General features: G+C 35.4%; 1 protein-coding gene across 1 annotated transcript in view; it reads right to left on the bottom strand.

Moving 5' to 3' along the window:
* Positions 1 to 25,741, bottom strand: part of LOC110376233 (zwei Ig domain protein zig-8) — a 182,136-nt gene that overhangs the window by 75,457 nt on the left and 80,938 nt on the right. The window contains exon 3 of the mRNA XM_064038087.1: positions 10,258 to 10,294. The gene's annotated coding sequence lies outside the window, so the exon portion shown is untranslated. The remainder of the gene's footprint in view (positions 1 to 10,257; positions 10,295 to 25,741) is intronic.

A 25,741-nucleotide genomic window follows, 5' to 3' on the forward strand; every position in this document is an offset into this window, starting at 1 on the left:
GCATATAGTAGATAATTAATACAGGCTTACATTATGTACGCACCGTATTATCGTCCGAGTAATATTGGCAGTCAAACTACTGTAGTCGTTAGTTGGTTAGTTAATTTATTCATAAATAAACTAATATTATAAAGCTGAAGATATTTGTTTTTACTCTCTATTCTTAGTAATTCATTTATCTAGGAAGGCTACGACTACTTTTGATTCGAGTATGTGAAGAAGTTCCCACTGGAAGTAAATAATGGAGGAAAAACTAGGGTTTTCTATGAGATTCTGAAGTCTGTTTCATATTGTCTCCTACGTTTCTCACAAAAATAAAACATAAGCATACTATCACAACTAAATGAACGGATTGAGCCCATTGTTGAGTAAGTATAAGTTTAGATTATATTTAGTCTAGTGTTGAACAGTGTTGTTGAACTTCATGTTGTATAAGGTACACAAAACATGAAGTGTTAAAGCTAGATCGTTTTACACAGACTTACTTTGTGATGAAATTACAACTTACCTACATAGTATTTATGTTGAAGTTCTTAAGAAAAAAAGACAGTGATACGAACAACTTGATAATATGTATTCTATGAAGCTTATGACCAAAAACTATTACTCTTTAGCAAAAACCAATGTTACCAAACCAAACTTAGCCGACAATAAAAACTTCAGTTTTGTACTATGAATTTTCACATTCAGATTTCAAAGAAAGCAGTTGTTTTAATAAAAAAGGAACTTAATTATTTTTAAAGGACCAATATTACACAATTTCATCACAACACTGCAATTACCAAAATACTCAACGCAAGCTTGTTACATAAAAGAGTTATAATTAATGACATGTGCGCATGAGTACTCCACGTCCCTCCGGAGAGCTCTCCACTGAATGATCCTCGATATTCGGGAGGAAAGCGCAAATAATGAGCACGTTTACACTTTATTGATCAATGCAGAGGAGAAATAACTATAATACGATAATATTTTCTGAGGTAAAGTGGGGTCAAGTTGTGGTGGTTCAGTGGTAACAGCTTACTTCTCAAGTAAATTGTGAGGGTTCGATTCCACTTCAGTAACTGTTACTTTTGCAAATGTATCTTGGACATCAATGAGAATATTACCTACATGAAACTAAAACATCATTGAAGATTGGACTGGACGTGAAAATCTGAAATCATCAACTGGCCTGGAGTAAACTTCTTAACAATCTTACCTATATCTAAGTTTTACTTGCAAAAGGGGAATTTGTTGCAACACTTTTTCCTTCCAACAATAAAAAAAACACATAGGAAATGGTGAAATTGTGAGCGTTTTGGGGACTGTCATTTGTTTTGTTAACGTTCTAAAAGTGTTGATTTATCCAGCATTGAATAAAAGTTTTCGAGTTTCAGTTTGCAGCATAACAACACCAATACCCATACCAAATTAATAATTATAAATCATACGTTTATTAATATCCCAAAGCATTTTCAACAGCAAGCTCCTGAGAATCAAAGCGCGGTCGAATAATCCCTTTGTTTGTCTGATATTAATGCCTGCATAAAGCAAACTGTACAATTGACTTAATTTGCTAGTATTCAATCAATTATGCAGGTGCTGTGGACACGAATCATCAGTCAATGTTTGCTCCTATTATATGACAACTGAAATAAAGCCGGCGTTTTGTAGGTCGTATTTTATTTTGCAGTTATATGTATTATAGTGTGTTTTAAAATTGTTGAATGAATTTGTAACATTTATACTTAAAAATGTGTTTTGTATTCCAAGTGTTTTGTGTTGTAATATAACAATCAATTGACAACTATCGGTGCAAAAAATGACGCTTAAAACCACCACTCGACAGATTTTTACTATTCACAATGTACCTAGCGCCCGTATATGCATAGTTGTTTTACGCGCTGAAAAACCCGATCCAAAAATTCCACTAGTGTGAAAACGCTGCAAAAACAGCGGATTATTTAATATATTTATATCTCTAACTACTAAACATGTAAAGTACATAAAAATCTTATAGGTAACACCAAATAAAATTCAGGTACCTAATTCTCACATAAGAACAAATAAACGCAAAGGTTTAACATTCTTACTTTCACAAAAGGGTCCAAGAGGTCCTAAATATTTTAAGCCACTGTACTTGGTTCGAATCGATCAGGGTACAATGAACTCTATTGGGTCTAATAAGGTCACTAGGGGTCTCTCAATAGAATGTTACTAGATTTTCACAATTGTCTTACTTGTGTGTTATTTAGGTGAAAACTTGGTGTTTGATTTCGATTTTGTTGGCTTTTATTTATCGTTTGTTTGTTTGTGGTTCGTTATCTTTTAGTTGTGTATTGTTTTTCGTGGATTTAGTTCTGTTGGTATTTATTCTGTCAATTGTAGCACTATTTATCACTGCTCGCATTGTTTTACTAAAATATTTTAACTATAGGTATGTACATAGTTGAATTGAGTTGAAGAGACTGTGGCTAACTCAAGCGGTCAGAAGGGTAAGCAACACCTGGCGTGGTAAACTGGAGGTACATCTGTACTCAGCTGCATCTAGTTAGACTGGAAGCTGACCACAACATAGTTGCGAAAAGGCTAGGCCGATAGTGATTATGAGTTGAGTTTACAATGTCTTGCATACCACTTTTATATACTTTACGCAAGCAAAATGCAATCCAACACAACCTACGAATACCTTCCCCAATATTACTAAAATCTAGTACATCCAAGCACTTCTCAAACAGCGTACATATATAATATCCAATGACAATACCGTCTATCCGTTTGTAATTCAAATCCTCGCAACATGAGCCGAGCGCACACTGATTCAATTGAACGCGATGCACTGATATTGTAAACTATGCTTAGGTTGAGATCTTCGTGTATGGTATTATTAATTGGGTGTGTTACTGGCCTAAATCAGAGAGTTTGACATGGGTTTGGAGCATAAAAATCATCTTAGCTGTATAGGGTTAGACTGGAAGCTGATCTCAACATAGTTGGGAAAAGGCTAGGCAGATGATTATTGGCTTGTAAAATACCGTCATGTTTTGAAGCTTTGAAAAAAAAACCGAATAGCGAAATTCCATAAATTCAAAAAATGTGTATGTGATAACGCGAGTCCACAGATAGCAGTGCATAGGCACTGCATGAGAAATTCTTAGAAATATTCGTATGTGATTTGTTATTATTTACTAGAACAAGTAAATAAGTAGAAATACACCGGTGAAATCTCACTTTAACTGTAATAAATAGGTATAACATATTTATGAACCTATGAGAGGCCTATGTCCAGCAGTGGACTGCGATAGGCTGATGATGGATGGATGATGGATTTATGAACCAAATGATAAAGTTTTAGTATTTTTTTGTCTTGTAAAATTTATAGCAAAGCGACACATTTATTTTTATGATGGTTTTGATTTTTATGAATTTTATATAATGGTTTTCAGGGTTTTACTACGAATTACAACTAAATTATAACTTATCAAATATTAACAGGAATAAAAATTTTGCTGAAATCAATATTATATTCGCATGCATATTATATTTATTTCAGAATTCTCAAATTTCGAGTATCCATATTTCAGAGTTGTTAATATTTTATAGGGCATTTATCAATACATTTCAATTCATAAAACTGTATGAAACCGAATAAAAAATCAAAAATAGAATCATCTATAAATGATACTCATGAATGAAATAACGAAAAACTGGCACAAAATATAGCACAAATAGGTACCATTATTTGTCATGGCTAAGCATAAGATCCAAAATTAATTGACAATCATACTCTCCGAAAAGGATATCCCGAAAATAAATGAACTACGATAGATTGGAACGTCCAAAACACATGACATAGTAACGTAGTCTGCAATTGGCAGTTCTATCCAAATGTATTTCCTTATACCAAAGAATATTATGGAAAAACATTACATCAATAAATAAGAAAAATACGCCATAGGTACTTATTTTAACGTATAGCTGAGGTATTTTTCTGAGAAAAAATGGCGGAGCATACCTTCGCGTACAAATCAGATCGGCCTAAATAGTTTATATGTAATAATGAGGTTATGGGAGACCTTCCTCATGTCTATTGGGTTTGTGAAATATACGGCAGGGCCAGGGAGTAAGAAAGATGAGTGGAGATACCATATTGCAAAAAGGTCAGGCGCCTTCTTCTAGGTCAAATACGTACGGTGGATGACTAACACGATCAGTTTTGGTTCTTGGATACATCTGTCAACGATTTTTTATACATATTGCAAAGAAATATTGGGTCTAAAGAAGGTGTATAAGAACGAAAATAGTAACGTTCCTCGTCCCCCGCACTCCCGTATTTTGGCGCGGTAATTTATTTGGAGATCATTTTGTCGCGCTACTTATGAGAGTTTCTGTTATGGCACCTCCACTAGTCATTTTGTTCTCCGTGGACAGGCCCATGTTATGTATAGCTATTTGGTATAGGTAAGTATAGGAAAAATGCCAGGTATACTCCCTAGAGTGACGGTAGATTTGTTATTCGGGAAGTATTTTTCGTATCGAAATAATTGACGTTGTGTTTTGTTTTGATCGAAGATCATTAATAAGTGCGAAGTGGAATACTTTAAAGAAGCATTTCGGATTTTTGGGCCTCTGGGTATCTGAGAATGTTTTGAAAATATCATTTTGAAAATGCAGCAGTTTTTTATACCTAAGGCTATAATTTGAAGTACGAAATAATCATAATAACATATTATGGGGAACATTGTGTTTACCAGTACCTCAATGGCAGCGATTTTTATCATTTGAATAAGATAAAATGCTTTAAAAATTATACTTCCAAGCTTGAAAATCATCTTAAACATAAAAATTAAAATAAAAAAACTGCGCATTTTATAACAATACTTCGTCCAAGCAAGAAGCGAGGTAAGAAACAGTTATGACATTTTTTCACAAAGAATTTTACCGAAACGGTTCCGCGCGGAAATATAAAAGCGTATTGTTAAAGGATATAAAAAGAACGCTTAAAACTTTAACACTATTAAGAGTAGCAGACTAGAGACTAAACAGTCGGCTGACAGTTGACCCCATAGTTGGCAATTGTTTTAAAAGAAAATCTTGATTTTAATCAAAGTTTTCAGTCGGTCTGATACCGGCTGAATACCTGATCTTTGCAATGTGCGTGCTACTATTCATCTTCATACTGATTTATGAGCCTATACAAACTTATCGGCCGATTAAAAGTTTTCAGTTTGCGGGTACTTTACGCGAATAAATCCCTTTAACTACTCCACTTGACTCAAAAATCCTTTCTCTTGAAGTTGGAATTAAAGCTAGAACAAAGTATCGTTTTACTGCTTACAAAGACACAATGTAGGATATAAATAGGTACCTAAGCTGTTGGTAAAATAGTGACAATACTCGGAAAACGAGACGTATGTTTATTGATATTAGTAGCCGTTTTCACGCGGTTTCACCCGCGTCCCGTGGGAGCTACTGCCCGCACCGGGATAAAATATAGCCTATGTTACTCGCAGATAATATAGCTTTCTAATGGTGAAAGAATATTTAAAATCGGTCCAGTAGTTTTTGAGTTTATCCATTACAACCAAACAAACAAACAAACAAAGTTTTCCTCTTTATAATATTAGTATAGATTAGCTCTAACTGCTTGCCACGGTTTCATCCGAGTCCTGGTGGAAATTCTTCTAGTACCCAGATAATATAACCTTAATAACTTGGGGATAGCACGGTTTCCTAAACGTGAAATAATTTTTCAGATTGATTCAGTAGTTCTAGAGCCTTTCATATAGGTATAGGTAGATAGATAGAATAATCTTTATTGTACACCAAAACAAACATAGACAAGGACATTACAAACAAATACGTGTGAGTACAACAGGCGGTCAACCTTGGAATGGAGTCGATTTTAAATAGATAGATTACGAGTAGTGGGCGTACAAATAATGATTAAAGAAGTAAATATACAAGTATAAGCAAATAAACAATACATACACATATTTAGGAAAGTTGGATGGGAGAAAAAATATAAATATAAGAAAGATACACATTCATGTTCTTTAGATATTGTGTGTAGATTAGTTGTTGAAATATATTACCAACAAAAATATCTTAACGCCTGGACTAAATACATAGGTACGTGAAATAGGTAAATCCGCGTAAAAAGCAACTATTGCTATAAGGAAAAAGACTGCCACATAGACATGTGTACGAAAAATTCTTTTCATGTCCAACTCACCTAAGAAAATTATTATGTTATAGAAACAGTATTTCTGATAAGTTAAGATTTGTTTTAAATTAAGATATGTTGTTTTCCTTTATTTATTTTTTTCTATTAACTACGTTTCGAAATCTATAATTGTATACCTCTTGTTCCTAGTTTTCCTTTATATTCTTTGGATAACTTTCGCCAGATCTTTTACTAGCTCCTGTGAGGACTACTTTCCGCACCAGAAAAAAAGCCTACAGTCTTCCTTAACAAACTGTCATCAACATCTAACAAATACAATGTCGAGTCATTCATTCAAGCAAGCATACGAAAAAGCTGTAGCTCTATATATACTAGTATCAATAGGTAGAACCATCAAATCCTTTACCACTACAACCCAAATGAAGAGTAATCATCCCGTCTCATGTTTATACGTGAGCCAATCCTCAGATCCTGCACGCAGTTCAATTCATCAACATTAACTCTCGACAGTAAGGTCTTACAATTGTCACATATTACCGGTTCAGACTTAGCCGCCGTCAGGATTTGCTTACATTTTTGAAGATTTGAGACCTGCGATTTTTTGTGTGAGCCGAGAAAGAAAGTTTTGTACAATTATTTAAAATCACCAACCAGAAATTCTTTCACTGTTTACACTCTTCCTGAGTAATAAAGGGTATGTTTTGACCCGGTGCCAGCAATCCGCAAGAAGTGAGTGAAACCACGGGAAAACGGCTAGTAACCAATACGTAGAATAATAACTTCACGTTGATTTAGAACTGTTGATAGCTAGATAGCATCGTAATCTAAAGGTATAGTTTGCAATTGATGCAACTAGATCAAGTGGGGTTTTATTATTATAAACGCTCTAGATATGCATTAGCAAATTAAAAAAAAATTACGAAGCAGTATTTAAGTAAAAAATAAATGTCATAATTGGAACCTTAACAGTTTATATTGATCACGATTATGTATGAAACCCTCGTAGAGTGAACTCGACTTAAACTTGTATGGTTTTTTTATTCATTCTTCAATATTTTCTTTATGTCAAGTCAGTGAACTACGTGGAGCTATAACAAAGCCAATTTAAGGTTAAGCGAACGAACCAAACTACGTTTTTTTATTATTATAAAGTGATAAAACATAAAAAAGATATGTTATTTTAAATTCGTATCTATATAGAACACAATGAAGCTTTGAATTTATAATTTGAAAGTCATTCACTTCGTCTATTTCAGTTTTTTTAGCCAAATCCCTTTATTCTTTATCTAAAATCATTTAGGAACAAAAGCAGCTTTAATTTTCTTCACCTCATTTGTCTACATAAGCTTTCTCTTCAATATTATTCCTGTGACAATACAATAATTCAATGAAACGTACAATACTGTATTCCTGTAGTTACCTACCTACGTTTGGTTGATTTGCTAAAATCCATTTATAAGTTTCAGTTCCACCCCATTAGGAGAAGGCACGACTGGTTTCAGAACCACTAACTTTGTTATTTAGTTGCCAAAGTCTTAAACCCCTAGGTTCTACTGTTCATTTTCTAATCTCCAGACACAATTTAGAAGTCTCAGCACGTTATATTTGTGATAACTGGTTCAATTAGTTTTGTCATGTGGAAGAAGGAACGATATTGTTTAATATTGATATTAAGACAATGAAACGTACCTAAAATATTTTTTTTCTCTAACGTTGTTCACAAAGTCAATTTTACATCATCTGCCCTGGCAAAGATTTCATAATATATTCATCTAAAAATAGCAAAAAGCACTCCATGGAAAATACTAAGGCAAACACCCCATGCAATATTTCATGTAATACAATCAAGACCCTCATCTCCTAAAATATATAAAATAAGATTTCCCTTGACAAGAAAACATAGGGTCCTAACACCATAATGTGCAAAGTAAATGTCCTTATGAAACTGTGTCCCGTTCCCCTTTGCAACATACAGTAAATATACTTACGTGCTTACATTATGTACTCGTACATATATTAACACAACGGCTTGTTTTCCTTTCCAAATAATTTTCCAGTGTTTGTTTTTTTAGCTCCCCCAAAATGAGAGAAACGGTTCACACTTGTTTGAACATGTTAATTATGAGAAGAGTTTACTTGTTACTTAGAGAAAATGTCGAGCGTGCCAGTATCAGGATTTTCTTGTTAGGCTTTATAGAGAGTTTTGTCGTTCGCATGTGAAGTTTGTTTTGTCTCTCACGTTTGTTCGGCATTGTTCTGCTCTTCTTGGCTTGCATTGTGTTCTGAATGGAAATGATAAAGTAGGTTGTAGTACTTTATTTGAGCAATGTATGAAGGAAGTTCAGAAGCAAGGTATCAGGAACAAGTTTGTAAATTATAATTCAGTTTATGCTCAGGTTGTTCTTGAAATGAATGCAGATAAAAATGAAGTTTAAGAACTTCATTTTTATCTGCATTTCATAAAGGAAACAATAGAGGATCATGCCACTAAAACCAAATACGAAACAAAAGCAGACACAACAGCATCAAACAGTATCGACACAACAATAAACGTGATAAACTTAACTCCTTCCATTTCCATGTCATCACGGACATAAAACAAACGACCTGCACATAAAATAAAACCAGCGTTCTTTATAAATGCAACAGCAATTTCCCCCAGGGTTATTATTCATGTATCTGAAATATTATCCAACTGCAGAATGGCTGATACCCGATAAATTCCGTCACGATTCCAAGTCCGTCCTGAAATCAGTTTTTGTAATTATCGCCATGGAATCTCATGCTTGGAGATTGAAATTTAATTAAAATTTCATATTAAGCCTTTGTAAGCGATTTCCAGAACCCCCGATGGATTTTAGGATTAAAGTTTTAAAAATAATTTGTTACGGGTTTTAATGGCGTGCGATGGTAGTTATATTGCTTTTAAGTATTAGTATTTATTTGTTGTTTTAATTACAGTTTTTAATTACGTTTTCAGAAGAATTTATTTTGGCTTTAATCTGTACAAACTATCCTTCTCAATCCTGGGATTATGTTATGTTGTAAAATATATTCCTCATATATTTGCATCGCTCTTTGGTCATAACTTTAACTTACCTGTGTATACTGACAGGAAACGTACTTTGAATTTTTAATTTAATGTATTGTCATTGGTTTTATTTGATTACCTATTTATTCTTTGCCATTTGATCAGTTTTCACGATATTATTATTTTTCTTCGTTTGGTTTGGGTTTATTCAAATTATTTTCTAGAGCAAGTTTTTCTACACCCGTAAATTCTTGAATACTATTGTTCATCTGTACGAATATACTAAAGCTACTTTTTTCTCGATATACCTATAACTTAGAAGATCAGTCAAGCGTTACAATAAGTCAAGGCATCGGTAGCAGGTGAGACATGACCGTTTTCGGGTCGTCGCACAAGTTTGATACTACTTGAGGATCGTTCTCATATCCACGTGCGAAATTATTGTGTTTAGTATTTTCTTCATATTCCGATTCAATGGTTTTTGAAAGGTGACTTAAGTTTTGTGGGAAAATAATATTTCTATGACTTGAAGGTTTATATTTATTTACTCCGTTAAAGAAGTCACTGGTCTTTTCCATAACCGCAAAAACTAGAACTGGCTAGACCTAGCTATTATATAAATAATTTTATTTTGCGGTTCCTACCATACACTTAACATATATTATTTGTTTTTTCCATAACATAAACCAGACAGACAGGAAAAAATAAAACCAACCTAAGATAATCTGACAACATAAGCCAAAACAGCCACGGAATAAATCATCTAAGATACAATTTTAGATAACCAATGCTTCTGAAGCCCAAAATTGTTTCAAGCCAAAAACGGCTGACGCAATTACACGTGAACTTATTTCTCAAGCCATTAAAGCCTTAGAACATTGTTCAAGGATCGTTGAGCCTCCACTAATGGAAGATCATGGACTTCGAACGGTGCTGAAAGATGAAAGGAATGAGAAAACTTTTTGAGGAATTTAAACTGCATGGCTTTACGTAGATAGTACTCCGAGAATGGGTGCTTGAATTTATCAGCGTTATTGCGTAATGTCGTGTGTCTTACCTTCTATGTGTTAGTGTGGACTTGATGTCTCTTCTACCTGCAAAGATAGAAATTAAACATTAGTTTAAAAAAATACTTGAGTGTTAATGTTGCTGTTATTTCATTTCCTTACATTTGCGACAAAATGTAGCAAAAAATCATACTACACCAGAACAGAGCGGAGCTGAGAAGTTTTTAAAGAACCAATGAATTTTTGTCTCAGGAATACTCCTACACAAGCGGAAACAAGTTCTTGAATAATGAAATTCTATTGTTTGTTTCAAAACTTATTTGCTTCGGAATTTAAATACCTGGAATACACTCATATTCATCAACTCCAACCGCTAACCACATTCAAGGTATGCCATCCAACGTCTTGTTTCTCTTAACGAAACATGAGTGGAATAATTCCAAGAATAGTTTCTACAGCAAAACCAGATAGTAGTCCAACCAAAGCAGCATTCTAAGAAAGCACAACAGCAAGATCTTCTTTGAACAACATCAGAGCAACCACTCGTCCAAACACAATGAAGGAAACAATTATGTTCTGAATCGGTTAATTACGACTACTGTACTAACCGTCATAAACCAATCTAGTAGTAACATTCCGCCTGTGTTTATTGTACAATTAGCTTCTGCAATAACAATTTAATTGTTCGACTCGTCTACTGGGTAATTAAGTTTGGCAGATATTACTGGACCTGATGCGATTGTTACTTCAACATGGCGTTTGAAGTTCTGGTTATTATGAAAATGAACGGTATATTGTATTTGGATTGCTTTCTGCTTTTGCAGTACCTTGTTATTCATGATTGGTACTTGCAGAAAGACTGGTCGGTAAATTTTGATACCTTGATATATTGCTGCATACGTTGACGTTTAAGAGCAGGTGCCCTGTACCCAGCAGTGGGACGATAAAAAGGCTGTAACTGATGTTAATACTAAAGTTGTTACCTGGAGTATGGCAATTACGAGCTCACATTGTTTTATTTTTTTCTACCCGTTTAGATTTACTCATGATGTTTTCATTTTCAAGCTTACAATGTTAAATTCAATTATAATATTCCAGACTAGCTTCTGCCCGCGACTTCGTACGCGGATCCTGTCCCTTATGCCAGCGACTACGGGGTCAGCAAAATCAAAGACCTGAATAGTCTGATATTTAATTTTAAGGGCCCGTTGACTTGAAAACAACGGAATACGCATAACCATTAGAAACGTTCCATATATTCCCGGGGGCCCAGTAAGTAAGGTGGCGAGTCTCCACCTGCCATTTTTACATGTATCTAATAAATTGTCATCCACTAACATCCCATCACAATAGCCCAAGTAGTTTTCCTCCATAGTTAGCAATAGTTTAGCACAGAACCGGGGATTGTCTTTTTTTAAGGACGTCCACCGGGGATTGTCCTTGGGTTCATTTTTATAGTGTATAAAGGGATAATCGTCGGTTTTGTGTCACCATTTCATTAAAGTTGTCTCAAAAGGGCTTCAGCGTGTTGGCTTCGGCCCCACGTTTGCCTCCCAAAATTCGGAACTCTGTAGTCCCGAGGTCTGGAAGAGACATACCTACAAAATAATAATGAGATATAACGCAACAAATTCGGAGAGTGGGGGCTCGTGACGCCACGTCTAGGTATGTAAAATTTGTACTAAGCAGTGACTTGTCACGAAATTCAAGCGTTGTTGTATCTTAGTTATTATTTGTTTGCGAGAGAGAGAAAAGAAAAATACGTGTACATTATTTTAGGGTTATCTAAAAGACGGACTAATTACTTATTTTGATTCACTATACCTATTTCATAACATTCATTTCTATACATTTCAAGTGTAGTATTGCTCTTGAAGTTCCACATCAGGTGTTCTAGATCTTCGATGTTTATACGTCAATATAGAGTGCTTATCAGATTGAACCACTTTTGCTAAAACGTCATACCTCTATATGCTATAGTGTAGCTGGGCCCCTGGAGTTCCACATCAGGTGTTTAAGATCTTCAATTTGTATAAGTCAATAGAAAGTGCTTATCAAATTGAACAACTTTTGCTAAAACGTCATACCTATATATGGTACAGAGAAGCTGGGCTCTTGGGGTTCCACATCAGGTGTTCCAGATCTTAAAATTTATTATCTCAGCTGAAAATGCTCATCACATGGAACAATTTTTGTCATGGCACCATTTTTGTATCTCTTATAGTTTTGTTGGTCTATTGGTCATCTGCATCAGGTCTTCAAGTTTCGAAGATAAATTATAGCCTATATGTTGACCAGGCTTAATACTGATACAACAAAGAAAAAATCATTGAAATCCGTTCAGTAGTTCGGAAGATTAGCGTGTACAAACAAACAGACATACAGACATACAGACAAACAGACAGAATTTTTTTTTTGGATTTGTGCTCCATTACTGTTTCTAAACCCCACCCAATTATTATTTTTTTTATATATTCAATGTACAGACACATTTTTTTTACAGATTTATTATATGTATAGACTACGTTGAAGGCTTTCAAAGTCTAGGAAATTATTGATAAGTCTTGTCTAGGAGGAAATTAGACACTGTCAAAAACAGTACTTGGCTTAGTTTACCTACTGAATATTTAATCATCTACTGTTAGCATTAGTTTCTCTAGTACATTAGCATTTAACCACTGTAACATCCGGATTATACGTGATTACTGAATTACGTGCATACAATGTTGCGCCTTGGAAAGGCTAATAGTACTGGATGCCCTCGAAAAATAAATATGAACAAAAATGATACGAAGTATATCCTAATTAATATGAAAAATTGGTATATGAGTTATATGGTTTATTTATTTGTTGACCTTGCATGGTAAAACATCTGAACAGATTAAGATGTTACTTGGTATGGAGGAAGCGATGCTAGAGAGAACTATAGGTTATTTTTTATCTGGTTGTGTGACATGGATAATTAAAAAAACTATTCAAGACTGATTGTATAAAGACTAAGTCAAGGTCACTGACAATTATCCTTGGTTATAAACTTAGGTCAGTTTGCTTTAGTGATTGATTTAAACCATTTTACTGCTAATTCATCGTCTGCAATACTACTATTAATTTTAAGTTCCAGACTTCTGAGCTAATCAATAAATATCTGGACTATGGTCAACAATTTACAGAATTTTGAACTTTATTACCTACAGCATAGAAGTGGTTATCGTATCCTAATTCCAAGTGACGTAAATTGAATATTCTCGGATATCTCACAGGAAATCTCATCCCTCCATAACAACGACTACACAGAGATAAGCCAAAAGTGTCGTTTTCTTAACTTTTTTGTGCCAAAAAAATATTTGGTGTGCCATCTTCCTTATATGTCTATTAGTCCCATGAGATACCGTTATGTTGCTAAACCCATTACTTCTTCTGAATCTTCCTCAAGGGGGTATCTATAAGTTGATATTTCGAATACAACCTCAATGGTATCGAACCTTCACGTCTATGTAACTTTCGATCCGTGTCAACCTAGTATAAGCCCCATTTCGACTGTTCGCTCCGAAAATCTCTTAAAATAATAAGAATTGGGAAGATGGCCGCCGGCCTGACTTGGAAAACGGTCTCGTGTTGCATTATTCATTGTAATAAATTGTAATCACTCGGTACAAGGCATGGGGTTGTTGGTAGCTTATGGGATTGTTTGTATGGGTTTTGGAAGATAGTTATAAACTATATTTAGGAGTGGATTGTCATTTTGTATTTCGTTTGTAAGTTGTTAGGGCACTGCTTTCGCTCTATACATAAAGATGATAATAATTTTATTTTCAATCTCAGACTTTGAAGGACTAATAAAAATGAATGTGATTACTCAAACTATTTTAATTGAAAATGAATAAAATATTCTTCATTTGGTTTTAATTGAAACTAAATCAACTTATGAAGAACAAGAGCGTCTTTGAATAAAGTTCTTCAACTGTCCAATTCAATCGTAGATCTTGCAAACTTTGCACTCGAATCGAACAAGTTTTTACTACACCAAATTATATTCACTATCTTTCCCTTTATTTCCCGATAAGTTAGATAATATTTGGATACTTTATGGATCGTTTATTCTGAAGTGCGACCGTTTCGGGTGACTAACCGAATGATTTGTCTGAAAATCCCGATTGCAATGGAAGTCCGCATAAAATTTCGTTGAATTTTCGTTCGCTCATATTTTCTTGGGCTCCGATTTGGATAAGGTTACTTTCGTTCTTTCTTTGAATTCTTTTATCGATAAGTTATTTCGAGCTTCAAGGATTTAGGAGGTACGCTCGTTGGTTTCGATTATATTTCCGAGTTTTATTTCGAAAATCAGTTGCTCTTTTGTTGAATAAGCTACTTGTTTCAATGCTCATTTCAGGAGTCAATACGATTGCCGATATTTCAATCTTGTATTTTGCTTCTTTATTTGTACCCATAATAATCTTTTCTCACTATATAATGGACATTGTGAAAAGTATATTAACACTGATTTTGTTCATTCTTAATCAATTAGGAGTCATTTGAATGAATTTCTTATTCTGGATACAATTGGATTTTTGAGACTTTATATCACAATTGTTACTTGATGAATTCTTAGACAATATTATTTACTTATCGTGAAAGTAACTAATATACCAAAGGCTGTTTAAATGGACATAAAGTCTACATGTGGTGCCCTAAATTACTAGGTTATTGCCTGATGCCAAACATGTGCCTTGTAACGATCGCTACAATTAATCATCATAGTACATTTTCTCAATTAATAGACCGAGAGATTGTAGTACTTTGGTAATTAGTAGTTGTTCGACTAATCTGTTATTGATATTTGCATGTTTTTAGTTGAGGTGTATGGTGTTGACGCTTTTTAGTTGTTTGTTTTACTAGGATAGTTTTTGATTTTTATTGTAAATATCTATGTAAATAAACAGTTTAAGTATATATATAAAAAAATAACTTTGAGTAACCGAATAAATATTTTATTTATATTATTTTTTCATTAATATTACATTATTTTGAAATGGATGATTTAGTTATTGTTTGCAACTGCTAAAAGAGAATTTCCCATTCTTTTAACATTCGTTTTCTTTCTTGAGCGTGTAGATAATTAGAAAATGCTTATCATGAAGCCATACCTTCTTTAGCCTTCCTATCAGCTTCTACATAAAAATCAAATTCGATGGTAAGTCTCTTTGCAGTCTAAAACATTTCAACAATAATCCCATTATCGACATATTTCCGAACTTTGGCAAAGCAATTTGGCATCCAAACCTTTGTTAAAATTCCACATTTAAATACCTTGGAAATACCGAATCTACCAATCCTTTCGTTATGACGGTAGTCCCGAATTTATAGGGTTGAAATAAATCGTATTGTAACGTTCGATATCGATATGAAATTCTATGCGAGTGTCTTTTTGAGTGTCAGCCTTTTGTACGGGTATTCATCTACCGTGACGCGGGTTTTTGTGCTTACAAATAAAAGGACATTGTGACACTTCGTGCGTTTGAATATCATGTGTGACGTTAGGTTCTTTGTACTTTTTAGGGTTCCGTTGCCTAAAGGGTAAAATGTAAGGTAAGAAGTCTTATTCGGCTATTAATAAGTCTTCGCTGTCTTTCTGCCTGACCGTGCGTGTGTCACCAGGTTCTATATCAAAAACTTGGACGATATTGGGAAGATTAGGAATTACAAAATTAGTTGGTAAATACTTTTACTTTATCTACCAAAATGTAACCCTCCTCAAGATCTGCTGACAGTTAACCATATCATATAATTTACAACGTTTTTATTTTTACTAACCCCGTCTCGACATCTCATATTTCCCAGAAAGATGCATAGTTTTACATACACAAACATTACAGGATATGGCTCAATAATCTTAAAGTTTTAGTACTACAAACTTCACAAACATACAAAGTATGGAATTGCTGAAAACCCGCAAGACGAGCAGTTATCTTCCAAGTATTCATTTGCTAATGTCAGATCTTAGGATCTCACACTACCACGTGGTATGTTTGTTTTACCACTACAAGGCAAGATAAATTTGTTCCCAGAATGGTTACTTTCAACGCATGGGTGTACTTACTTATTTTCGGATTATAACCACTGAGAAGCATTGTCTTTTTTATTTTTTTCAGGCCACTAGGTCGGATCTATTATTTCTTACATTTCTAATACTTTTTTCCGGTATAGTAAGGATTAAAACCTTAACGGTAAGTAGTACTATTCAACTATGATGATAAGCGAATCATTTTCAGTTGAGCGGCAAGTACATGGCTGCTTATGGTTTGATTATCATTATATTTTTTTTGACTATCGTTTAATGGTGCAACTTACCCATAGAGTTTTTATCACACTGCCTAGTCTTTTCCCAACAGTTTTTACAAAGAAGCGACTGTCTATCTGACCTTCTCAATCCAGTTACCCTCCCATGCTACCCAACACCACAATAGTAAGACTGGTTGTCACACTTTCTGGCTAAGGAGCAAAAAGTGTGTATTTCTCCTTATAATGTCTGGTCACATTTAACATCTGGACAGCATCATTATCCATCCTTATGTCCGCAGTTAATTATATCACAACACTTTGATATGCAAAGATTTAAATAGCTTTCAGTGGAAACAGTTCGCAAGACTCCTTGTATAAGTGGTTCTGAGAATCAATTAATTTTAAGTAAGTAGTTGTAAAATAATATTTGTATTTCATCACTCTTTAATTTTGTTTTAAAGTAGGTACTTTATTACTTAATGCATAATATTTTAAGAAACAGTCTCAAAGAGAATTATTATCATTTATTGTTCCACGTAGGGATTGATTGAGCGTTAATCACCACGCTTGCTCAATGCGGGTTGTTGATTTAAGCAGGCATACCTTCCTATTATAATATAGAAGTAAAGTAATATAAAAATTTCGTCTTCACCAACGTCTTCAGATTTTTTTGCAAATATTTTTATTATTTGTGCGGTTTATTTTACGAGCTTTACAAACATGGCATATAAAGGCGTTTTTTCATTGTTTTTTCACGCGGCTCACGGGACCTTATAAAACACGAATATAAAATATATTTTTATATCTTCCGTTTCGCTTTAGTAACGCCCCGGTGTGTAGTTAAGGGCTTATGTAGATTTTGTGAACGCGTATATGGAGAGTGCTCTGTATATTTGCATACAATATTAGATTTTATGTTGCTAAATTATAAAGCTCATTTTGGCCTGTATTACATATGGTTTCTTTCGGATAAATCTTGGAAATTGGTAATTCAAATATGTAGGAGTTGAACAAAGAAAACCTTTATTTTAGACAATTGACATCCATCCATTAAAGATCGTTTCATAATTGGTATCTAGATATACACTGATATAGAAAAAGTAAAATAGTTAATAAAAAAAAGTTTATTAAATGAAGCCTGTTTTTGAGTTTAATCAAAGTCGGACTGCTTTTGCAGTTCATGGGAATTTTATAAGAGCTAAAAGGCCAGGAAAATTCATGTAAAAAGCATCAGTATCTGAGACCCGTATACAGCAGATTAAACTGTCTACCAAAAGTTGGGCCGATGTTTAACTGACAATTAATATTTGAAGGAAACCTTGAACCCAATAAAACTTCTAAAAATACCAACAATAACTCATTTCCAGAATAAAGTAACATTTCAATGAATCACGTTGGATTAAGTGAGTCACATTTTGAAACGTGCCTCGATGGTATGTGAGGGGGGGGGAGTGGAACAACTTAATGAATACCAGCGTGATGGATTAGATGTTTAAGCGCACTTGCGTGTTGGATCCCACGCTCATTGGGTGGGAAATAGGGAAGTTATCGATTTTTGTAATGAAAAAAATATAATTATTTCTTTGTAAATGAGAAAATTTATATTTGTGGATCTTTGTTCCTCTGTCACGCTGAAACTGCTTGCTGCTATTCTTTAATCCTGCATGTGACTTTTCATTCTTCCCGTGGAACTCTTCACCCTTCGCTTTTGAGGACCTCGGTAGCTCTTTTATATATTCTGTTATAAAATGTTGTAGGTATAATGTGCCCAATATTAAATTATTTTGTACTAGTCCTTTCCCCGTGGTTTCACCCACGTCCTTTAGGTCTTTTTTCGGTACCGAGAAAAACTATATCATATGTTACTCGGGGATGGTGTAGCTCTCCAGCGGTGAAAGTATTTTTCAAATGGTTTCAGTAGTTTCGGAGCCTTTACGGTACAAATACAAAACCAAACAAACAAACAAACAAATATTTCTTCTTTATTATAATATTCTTGACTAGTATAGATAACAAGTCATTAATCTATCTATCAACCGAGATGACATCTATTTATAACAATACGCGACATTCTAATCAACACTATGAACCTGCCACAGCAATCTGTCAATTCCAATAATTGGTATAATGATACTATGACCTATAATAAAGTTCCTAACATTTATCATGAATTTATATCTGTCGACCTTTCAATATTGCATTACGTCCCAAATATCTATTCAGTTGAACTAATTTTGATGTCAATAAACAAACTTTTAGATTCGGAATAATTCACATAGTTAATTGGCAATTTTCAGTTGAAGCCTAGCTGTTTTATTGAATGGCTATTTTCATCAGTTGGTTAAGACACATATAGTTATCGGCACGGATATTGAGCCCTGACCTTCACCTGCGCAGAAGCGATTAATGGTTTATTGCCTTATGTGTACAGTGCGCAAAGCGATCCCCACTCTTCCGCCGAGAGCTCAATATCCGTGCCGATAACTATACATACTGCTTTTTCATCTATAGATTCTACCAATTAGATCCTCAGCTTGTCTTTTTATAATTTCTTAAATATTATCTGACACTTTTAACGAAGACGTTGCTTTTACTGCAACATGGTCATTTTTTATTTTCCCCAACCGTTAGTTACCGTCGCAGCTAAAGTTTCCCGTTTATTAGTCACAACTAGGTTAAACCTACCTGTACAGTAATTTTATGTACAACTTCTTAGACTCGAACAAATGACCTAAGTTTTTCTTTACAATTTTATTACTTAGTTTGAGCTACTGCAACTTAAATAAAAATATACCTGTAGGATGGTTCACATAGAAGGATTGCATGAGTGAATGAGAGAGAGAGAAGGCATGTGTGTGAGAGAGAGGGGGGATTAAAATAAGATGGCGTAACGGTCGTAGTGATGGTGTGTGGAGTGCTTGTGAAAAATAAAAAGAATAAAGGATTTAAATCGACGACTGCATTTTCTTCGCTGCTCCAACCCTACAAATTTGGGGGCTCGTCCGGGATAGCTACAAAGACGACGACGAAACCTACCCGGTGAAGAAAAAACGACGTGTGCAGCTCGGTGAACACGTGGAAACAAAAGACGGCGGTTTTTTCTGCGGTTACGAACAAAGACGATAAGACGATATGTCAAGGGAACGCAAGCCAGACGATTTTGCCGACTGCTCTGATGGAAGCGAGGCGAGCAGACGTGCCGGCAACATGCTTCAGATGACGGCCGAGCTGATTCCCACCTTCAGCGGTCGCGACGATACCTACCCCGTGTCGCGGTGGATAGACGACGTAGAATCCAACGCCGAAATCTTCGAATGGACACCGCTTCAGCGGCTGGTAATAGCGAAAAGAGCACTCACGGGCACAGCACTGCTATGGTTGCGGGCGGAGCGACCGCACAAGACTTGGGAAGACCTGAAAGCGGCACTTGTAAAAGAATTCCCAGACCACGTCGATATCAAATCTATTCATGAGTTAATGAGCGACAGGAAGAAACAGCCTAAAGAAACCTGCTTAGACTACATGCTCATTATGAAAGAACTCGGAAAACGAGGGAAGATGCCCGACTATGTCGCGATTAAATACATTGTAGACGGAATAGTGGATGTAGAAACGAATAAAATCATGCTATACGGTGTAACGTCCTATAATGACCTTAAAGAAAAGCTCAAGATTTATGAAACCATAACAAAAAAGGTGCAAGGTGCAGTGCAGGTGCACAGGCGTTCAGCGGTGGCTAGTAGCAGTAAACATCGTTCAAGCGGCAAGCCATGGATTCGGTGTTATGGATGTGGTGAGGTTGGGCATGCATCAGTGGATTGCCCGAATAAAAGCAAAGGATTGAAGTGTTTCAAGTGTAACCAATTTGGTCATATTGGATCAGCTTGCACTACACCAGCGGCGGTGATGCCGGCGGCGACGCCGAAATCCAATCATCGTGCATCATCGGAAGAGTTCGGTAAAACCCGACAGAGCTACCAACAGCGACATACGAAGAGCGCGATGTTCGCAACAGACGTCACACTAGACGACAGTGGCGCCTCTAGCGACCTCCCTGATAACGAACGACCGGGTTACCAACACATCAAGCGAGCGATGTTTACGACGGCGACGGTGAATGATGAAGGAGACAGCGACCGAACGTTTCCGAACGACGAATCGAAGATGGCGGCGTTTGTTTACAATGAGGAAGAAGTGTCAAAAGGAAAAACGCCGGTTATTATGCTGGAAGTAAACAATCTTAAAGTAAAAGCGTTAGTAGATACCGGTAGCGACGTCAACATTATTTCGGCGGACGTGTATAACGCGATTGGTAAACCGAAATGCGAAAAGGATGAATTATTACTTTCGGGCATTGGACAATCAACAGTGCGCTCAATGGGAAAGTGTCGTTTAAATCTGTGCGTGGACAAACAGTGTTACCCAGATGTTATTTTCCATGTTCTATGTAAAGACTATATACCGTACGATGTAATAATAGGTCAGGAATTTCTCAATGATGTTACAGTTGTGCTGAAAGGAGGGTGTGTAGAATTTCATAGTAAAGAGTGGGAGCGACTGGGATGTTATGTCAGTGAGGTATGCCCATTTGATTCTGTTTTAGGTAACGTGAAAGATCCGGCTGTAAGAGAGGAAGTGCTAAACTGTGTAAGGAACTACAGGCCTAAGCAAACAAGAGAAGTACCACTGCAGTTGCGGATCGTGCTCAAAGATGACGCACCGGTGGCGCAACGACCACGGCGTTTGGCGCTGAAGGAGCAAGAGCTGGTGGAAAAACAAATCGCCGAATGGTTAGAAAAGGGTATCATACGCGTAAGTCATTCAGAGTATAGTAGCCCGCTGGTATTGGTTAAGAAGAAAGACAATTCAACTAGAGTTTGTGTAGACTATAGAATGTTAAATAAGAAAATTGCTAAAGATGAGTATCCATTACCAGTAATAGAAGATCTTATTGATAAATTAAAGGATGCTAAGGTCTACAGTGTATTAGATTTAAAAAATGGTTTCTTTCACTTGAAAGTTTGCGAAGAGTCGGTCAAGTATACTTCTTTTGTCACGCATAACGGACAATATGAATTTTTAAAAGCTCCTTTTGGTTTAAGCATCTGTCCAAAGTATTTTATGAGGTTTATAACTATTATTTTCAGAGACTTACTAATGAAAGGTGAAGTCATTATATTTATTGACGATTTGTTGATACCGGCCAAAGATGAGATCCAAGCTGTGCAACGCCTTAAGAAAGTGCTTATGATTTCAGAGCAATATGGACTAGAGATAAATTGGAAAAAAGCTAAATTAATTCGCCGAGAAGTAGAATTCCTAGGACACTCAGTGAAGAATGGAGAAGTGAGACCCACAACTGATAAGATAGATGCTGTTATGAGGTACCCAAGACCGACAACAACAAAGCAAGTCCACAGTTTTCTTGGCCTCACTTCATACTTCAGAAAATACATTAAAGATTATGCCTATATAGCAAAACCTCTATCAGATTTACTTAAGAAGGATGCTCTGTTTAAGTTCGGTGAGAATGAAATAATGGCGTTTGAGAACTTAAAACGAAAGTTGGGAGATTCTCCAGTACTAAAGATTTATGACTCTTGCTTACCCACTGAATTGCACACAGATGCTTCTGCGGTTGCCTACTCTGCCATACTGATGCAGCAACACGAGGACGGCTGGCACCCTGTTTACTACATGAGCAAGAGGACAACTGATGCTGAATCACGGTATTCAAGTTATGAGCTAGAAGCATTAGCCATCATTGAGGGAGTGAAGAAGTTCCGGATTTATTTGTATGGTATACATTTTAAAATAGTGACAGACTGTCAAGCCTTTGAGTTGACACTGAAGAAAAAAGAGCTGTCACCAAAAGTTGCTCGCTGGGTTTTGTACTTAGATCAATTTGACTATGAAGTGGAGCACAGACCTGGCACCAAGATGCAGCATGCCGACGCGTTAAGCCGACACCCATGTATGGTTATAATTACCAACAGTTTACAAAACCAAGTGCAGATTGCTCAACAAAGTGATGATGGACTAAAGGCAATATGCGAGGTACTTAAGAATGGTTCTTTTTCAGATTACTGGTTAGACAATGGACTGCTCTACAAGGGAGAGCATAAGCAGCTTGTTATACCTAAGTCACTGGAGAAAGAGATCATAAAACAGGTTCACAGTAAGGGGCATTTCTCTATGAAAAAGATGAAAGAGATTATAAAACAAGATTATTTTATCCAAGATTTAGATAAGAAGCTACAAGAGTTTGTGGTTTCTTGCATACCCTGTCTATTGGCTACAAAGAAGGCTGGCAAGCAAGAAGGATATCTGAATCCGATTGATAAAGAAGGTACCCCATTACACACTCTTCATTTAGACCATTTGGGACCGTTGACGGATACAAAGAAACTGTACAATCACATATTGACAATAGTGGACGGTTTCACTAAGTTCACCTGGATTTTCCCCACCAAGAGTACAACGAGTAAAGAAACAGTTGAGAAGCTAAAGATACACCAGCAACATTATGGGAACCCTGTGAGAATAATAAGTGACAGAGGGACTGCATTCACTGGGGGTGAATTTCAAGAGTACTGCCAAGAAGAAAACATACAGCATGTTACCATCACGACAGGAGTCCCAAGGGGAAATGGCCAAGTAGAAAGACTGCACCGGACTATACTAAGTGTGTTGACGAAGATATGTCTAGAAAATCCATCACTGTGGTATAGACACATTAGTCGAGTGCAAAGAGCCATAAACAGTACCTACCAAAGAAGTATAGACACAACTCCATTTCACCTTATGGTTGGTATAAGCATGAGGTGTAAAGAAGACCTACACATATTGGAATTGTTAAAACAAGAAGAAATTGATCAGTATGAAGAAAATAGAGAGGAAATGAGAATCAAAGCAAAGCAGCAAATACTAAAAGTACAAGAAGAGAATAAGAAGACATTTAATGAGAAACGGAAACCTAGTACCCAATATAAAGAAGGAGATTTAGTAGCCATAAAGAGAACGCAGTTTGGTACAGGAATGAAGCTGAAACCCAAGTATCTAGGGCCCTATAGGGTGGCGAAGGTTAAGCGCAATGATCGCTACGATGTGGAGAAGGTAGAGCGTGCCACTGAAGGACCTATTAAAACGTCGAGTTCCGCAGACCAGATGAAGCCATGGCCGCAGTAAGCATTTCCATAGGTTAGTTTATCACAGTTAATAGGAGGAGATGAATGAAAGATAGATAAAAACAAACTCCTTTTAGAACAGCTGTAGCGTTTATTGTCATGATTTGTATTCTGTATTATTTTATATCTTGTAAATTGTGCATGTTTAGTAAGATTTTGTTTATATTGAGTTGCATACAAGTTGTCTTGAAGGTTGTAAAGAGACTAAGCCTAATATCTTTAATTTATAACTAAGTACAATTAAGATCTATCTGTTACCTTAAACAACATATGAAGTTATGTTTTGTTTTCATGTTAATGTTTTTTTGTTATTTGTAAGTTGTTTGTATTACATTGTAATGAACGGTAGTGTTGTCTGAGGGCAGACAAATATCAGGACAGCCGAGTTGTAGGATGGTTCACATAGAAGGATTGCATGAGTGAATGAGAGAGAGAGAAGGCATGTGTGTGAGAGAGAGGGGGGATTAAAATAAGATGGCGTAACGGTCGTAGTGATGGTGTGTGGAGTGCTTGTGAAAAATAAAAAGAATAAAGGATTTAAATCGACGACTGCATTTTCTTCGCTGCTCCAACCCTACATACCTATATTATTTTCTTACTAATAAAATAAATACTATTTCCTAGAATACAGAATCCGTTTCAAATAAACGATTTTTCATCGCGTAGGTAGTCAATTAAAGAACTCAATCCCTATGCATCTCTATGAAAGTTGCCCTCAATGATAATGATTATGATAATGGGACCTGGAAAGTATCAAATAAAAATATGATTTATAAATCTGGACCGATTTACATAACAAATGAAAAATTTAATTGTCTACATAACACATAATTCAGAATCTTCTACTTATTTGGTGTTCCGTAAATAGGACCAATTTGTCGTAATCAACAGTTAATATTGCAACAAAGACACAAACGCCCAGAATTTTGGAAACAAAAATAATGGCGTCAAAAATTTCGGCCACGGCGGCTGTTCTCATTTAAGGAGACCAGTCAGCTGCGCAGGACATATTATAGTGCTCGAGCATTTGCTTGGACACAGGTGCACTCCCCATTCCTTCACTCACATAACCCGATAGGACGGCAATCCGACACGACCGGAGAGAGATCAGGCGCAGGACCGACATTTACGTGCTCTCCGATGCACGGGGGGGAAACCAAAATACAAAGGCTTTGACAGCTTAAAGAAGAAAGTATAGAAAAATTTATTGAAGTATCAATGGTATATCACACAAAAATATTCTATTGTCCATCTTTTCAAAGCAATAGACCATGGAGTTACAAAATTGGGCTTCTCAGAAGTTTCCAAAACAAGAATGATTTCTCAATAGGAATTATATGAAATTCCGGAATTTATTTCTCAGTATTTGAACGTCGTAAAAAGAGTCTCCACATGTGTGTAAATATATACCTAACAATAGATTTTATGAATTTGACGTTCTCAGTAAACGCGGTAGGTATAGAAAATAAGAATAGATGTTTATTTATTGAACCATTTATGTACACAGAAAATATAAGAGAAGAAGTGATACAATAAAAAAATAGTTTAAAGAAACTGCTTATTTCTGATGAAATCTCTTCCAGCAGACTTATAGTAATTCACCTATAGTTGAAATACAAAGATGTTAATTAGAGTGTAAAATAATATATAACAGGCATACTTCAGAACTTAGGATTGTCACAAAAAAAATATATTTCGTACACAGACGTATAAGTAAACATAATTCATCATAATTCATCTTTAAAGTATCATAATTCATCATTGGTCATTGTTGGTATACGATAATACAGTATTAGTTATTGTATGTATTGTTTATGCTTATGTAATTTATATTTCTTTCATTCCCATTTTTCTTTCGCAGGTATGCTGAAAAATATTTCTTTAGAATTTTCTTTTTGTAAATATTTTCTTTCCTATTGTTTTTCTGAATCGTGTGTGTACATAAATTCATAAATAAATATTAACACTTATTTACAAGATTATTAAAAAACGTATGAAGATAACATTAACAAATAAAAAAAAGCATCTTCATACTGAGGATTTACATTGCAGCCACATAAGACAGCTT

Source organism: Helicoverpa armigera, chromosome 15, assembly GCF_030705265.1.
Source record: "Helicoverpa armigera isolate CAAS_96S chromosome 15, ASM3070526v1, whole genome shotgun sequence".
In the NCBI taxonomy this organism is placed as follows: domain Eukaryota; kingdom Metazoa; phylum Arthropoda; class Insecta; order Lepidoptera; family Noctuidae; genus Helicoverpa; species Helicoverpa armigera.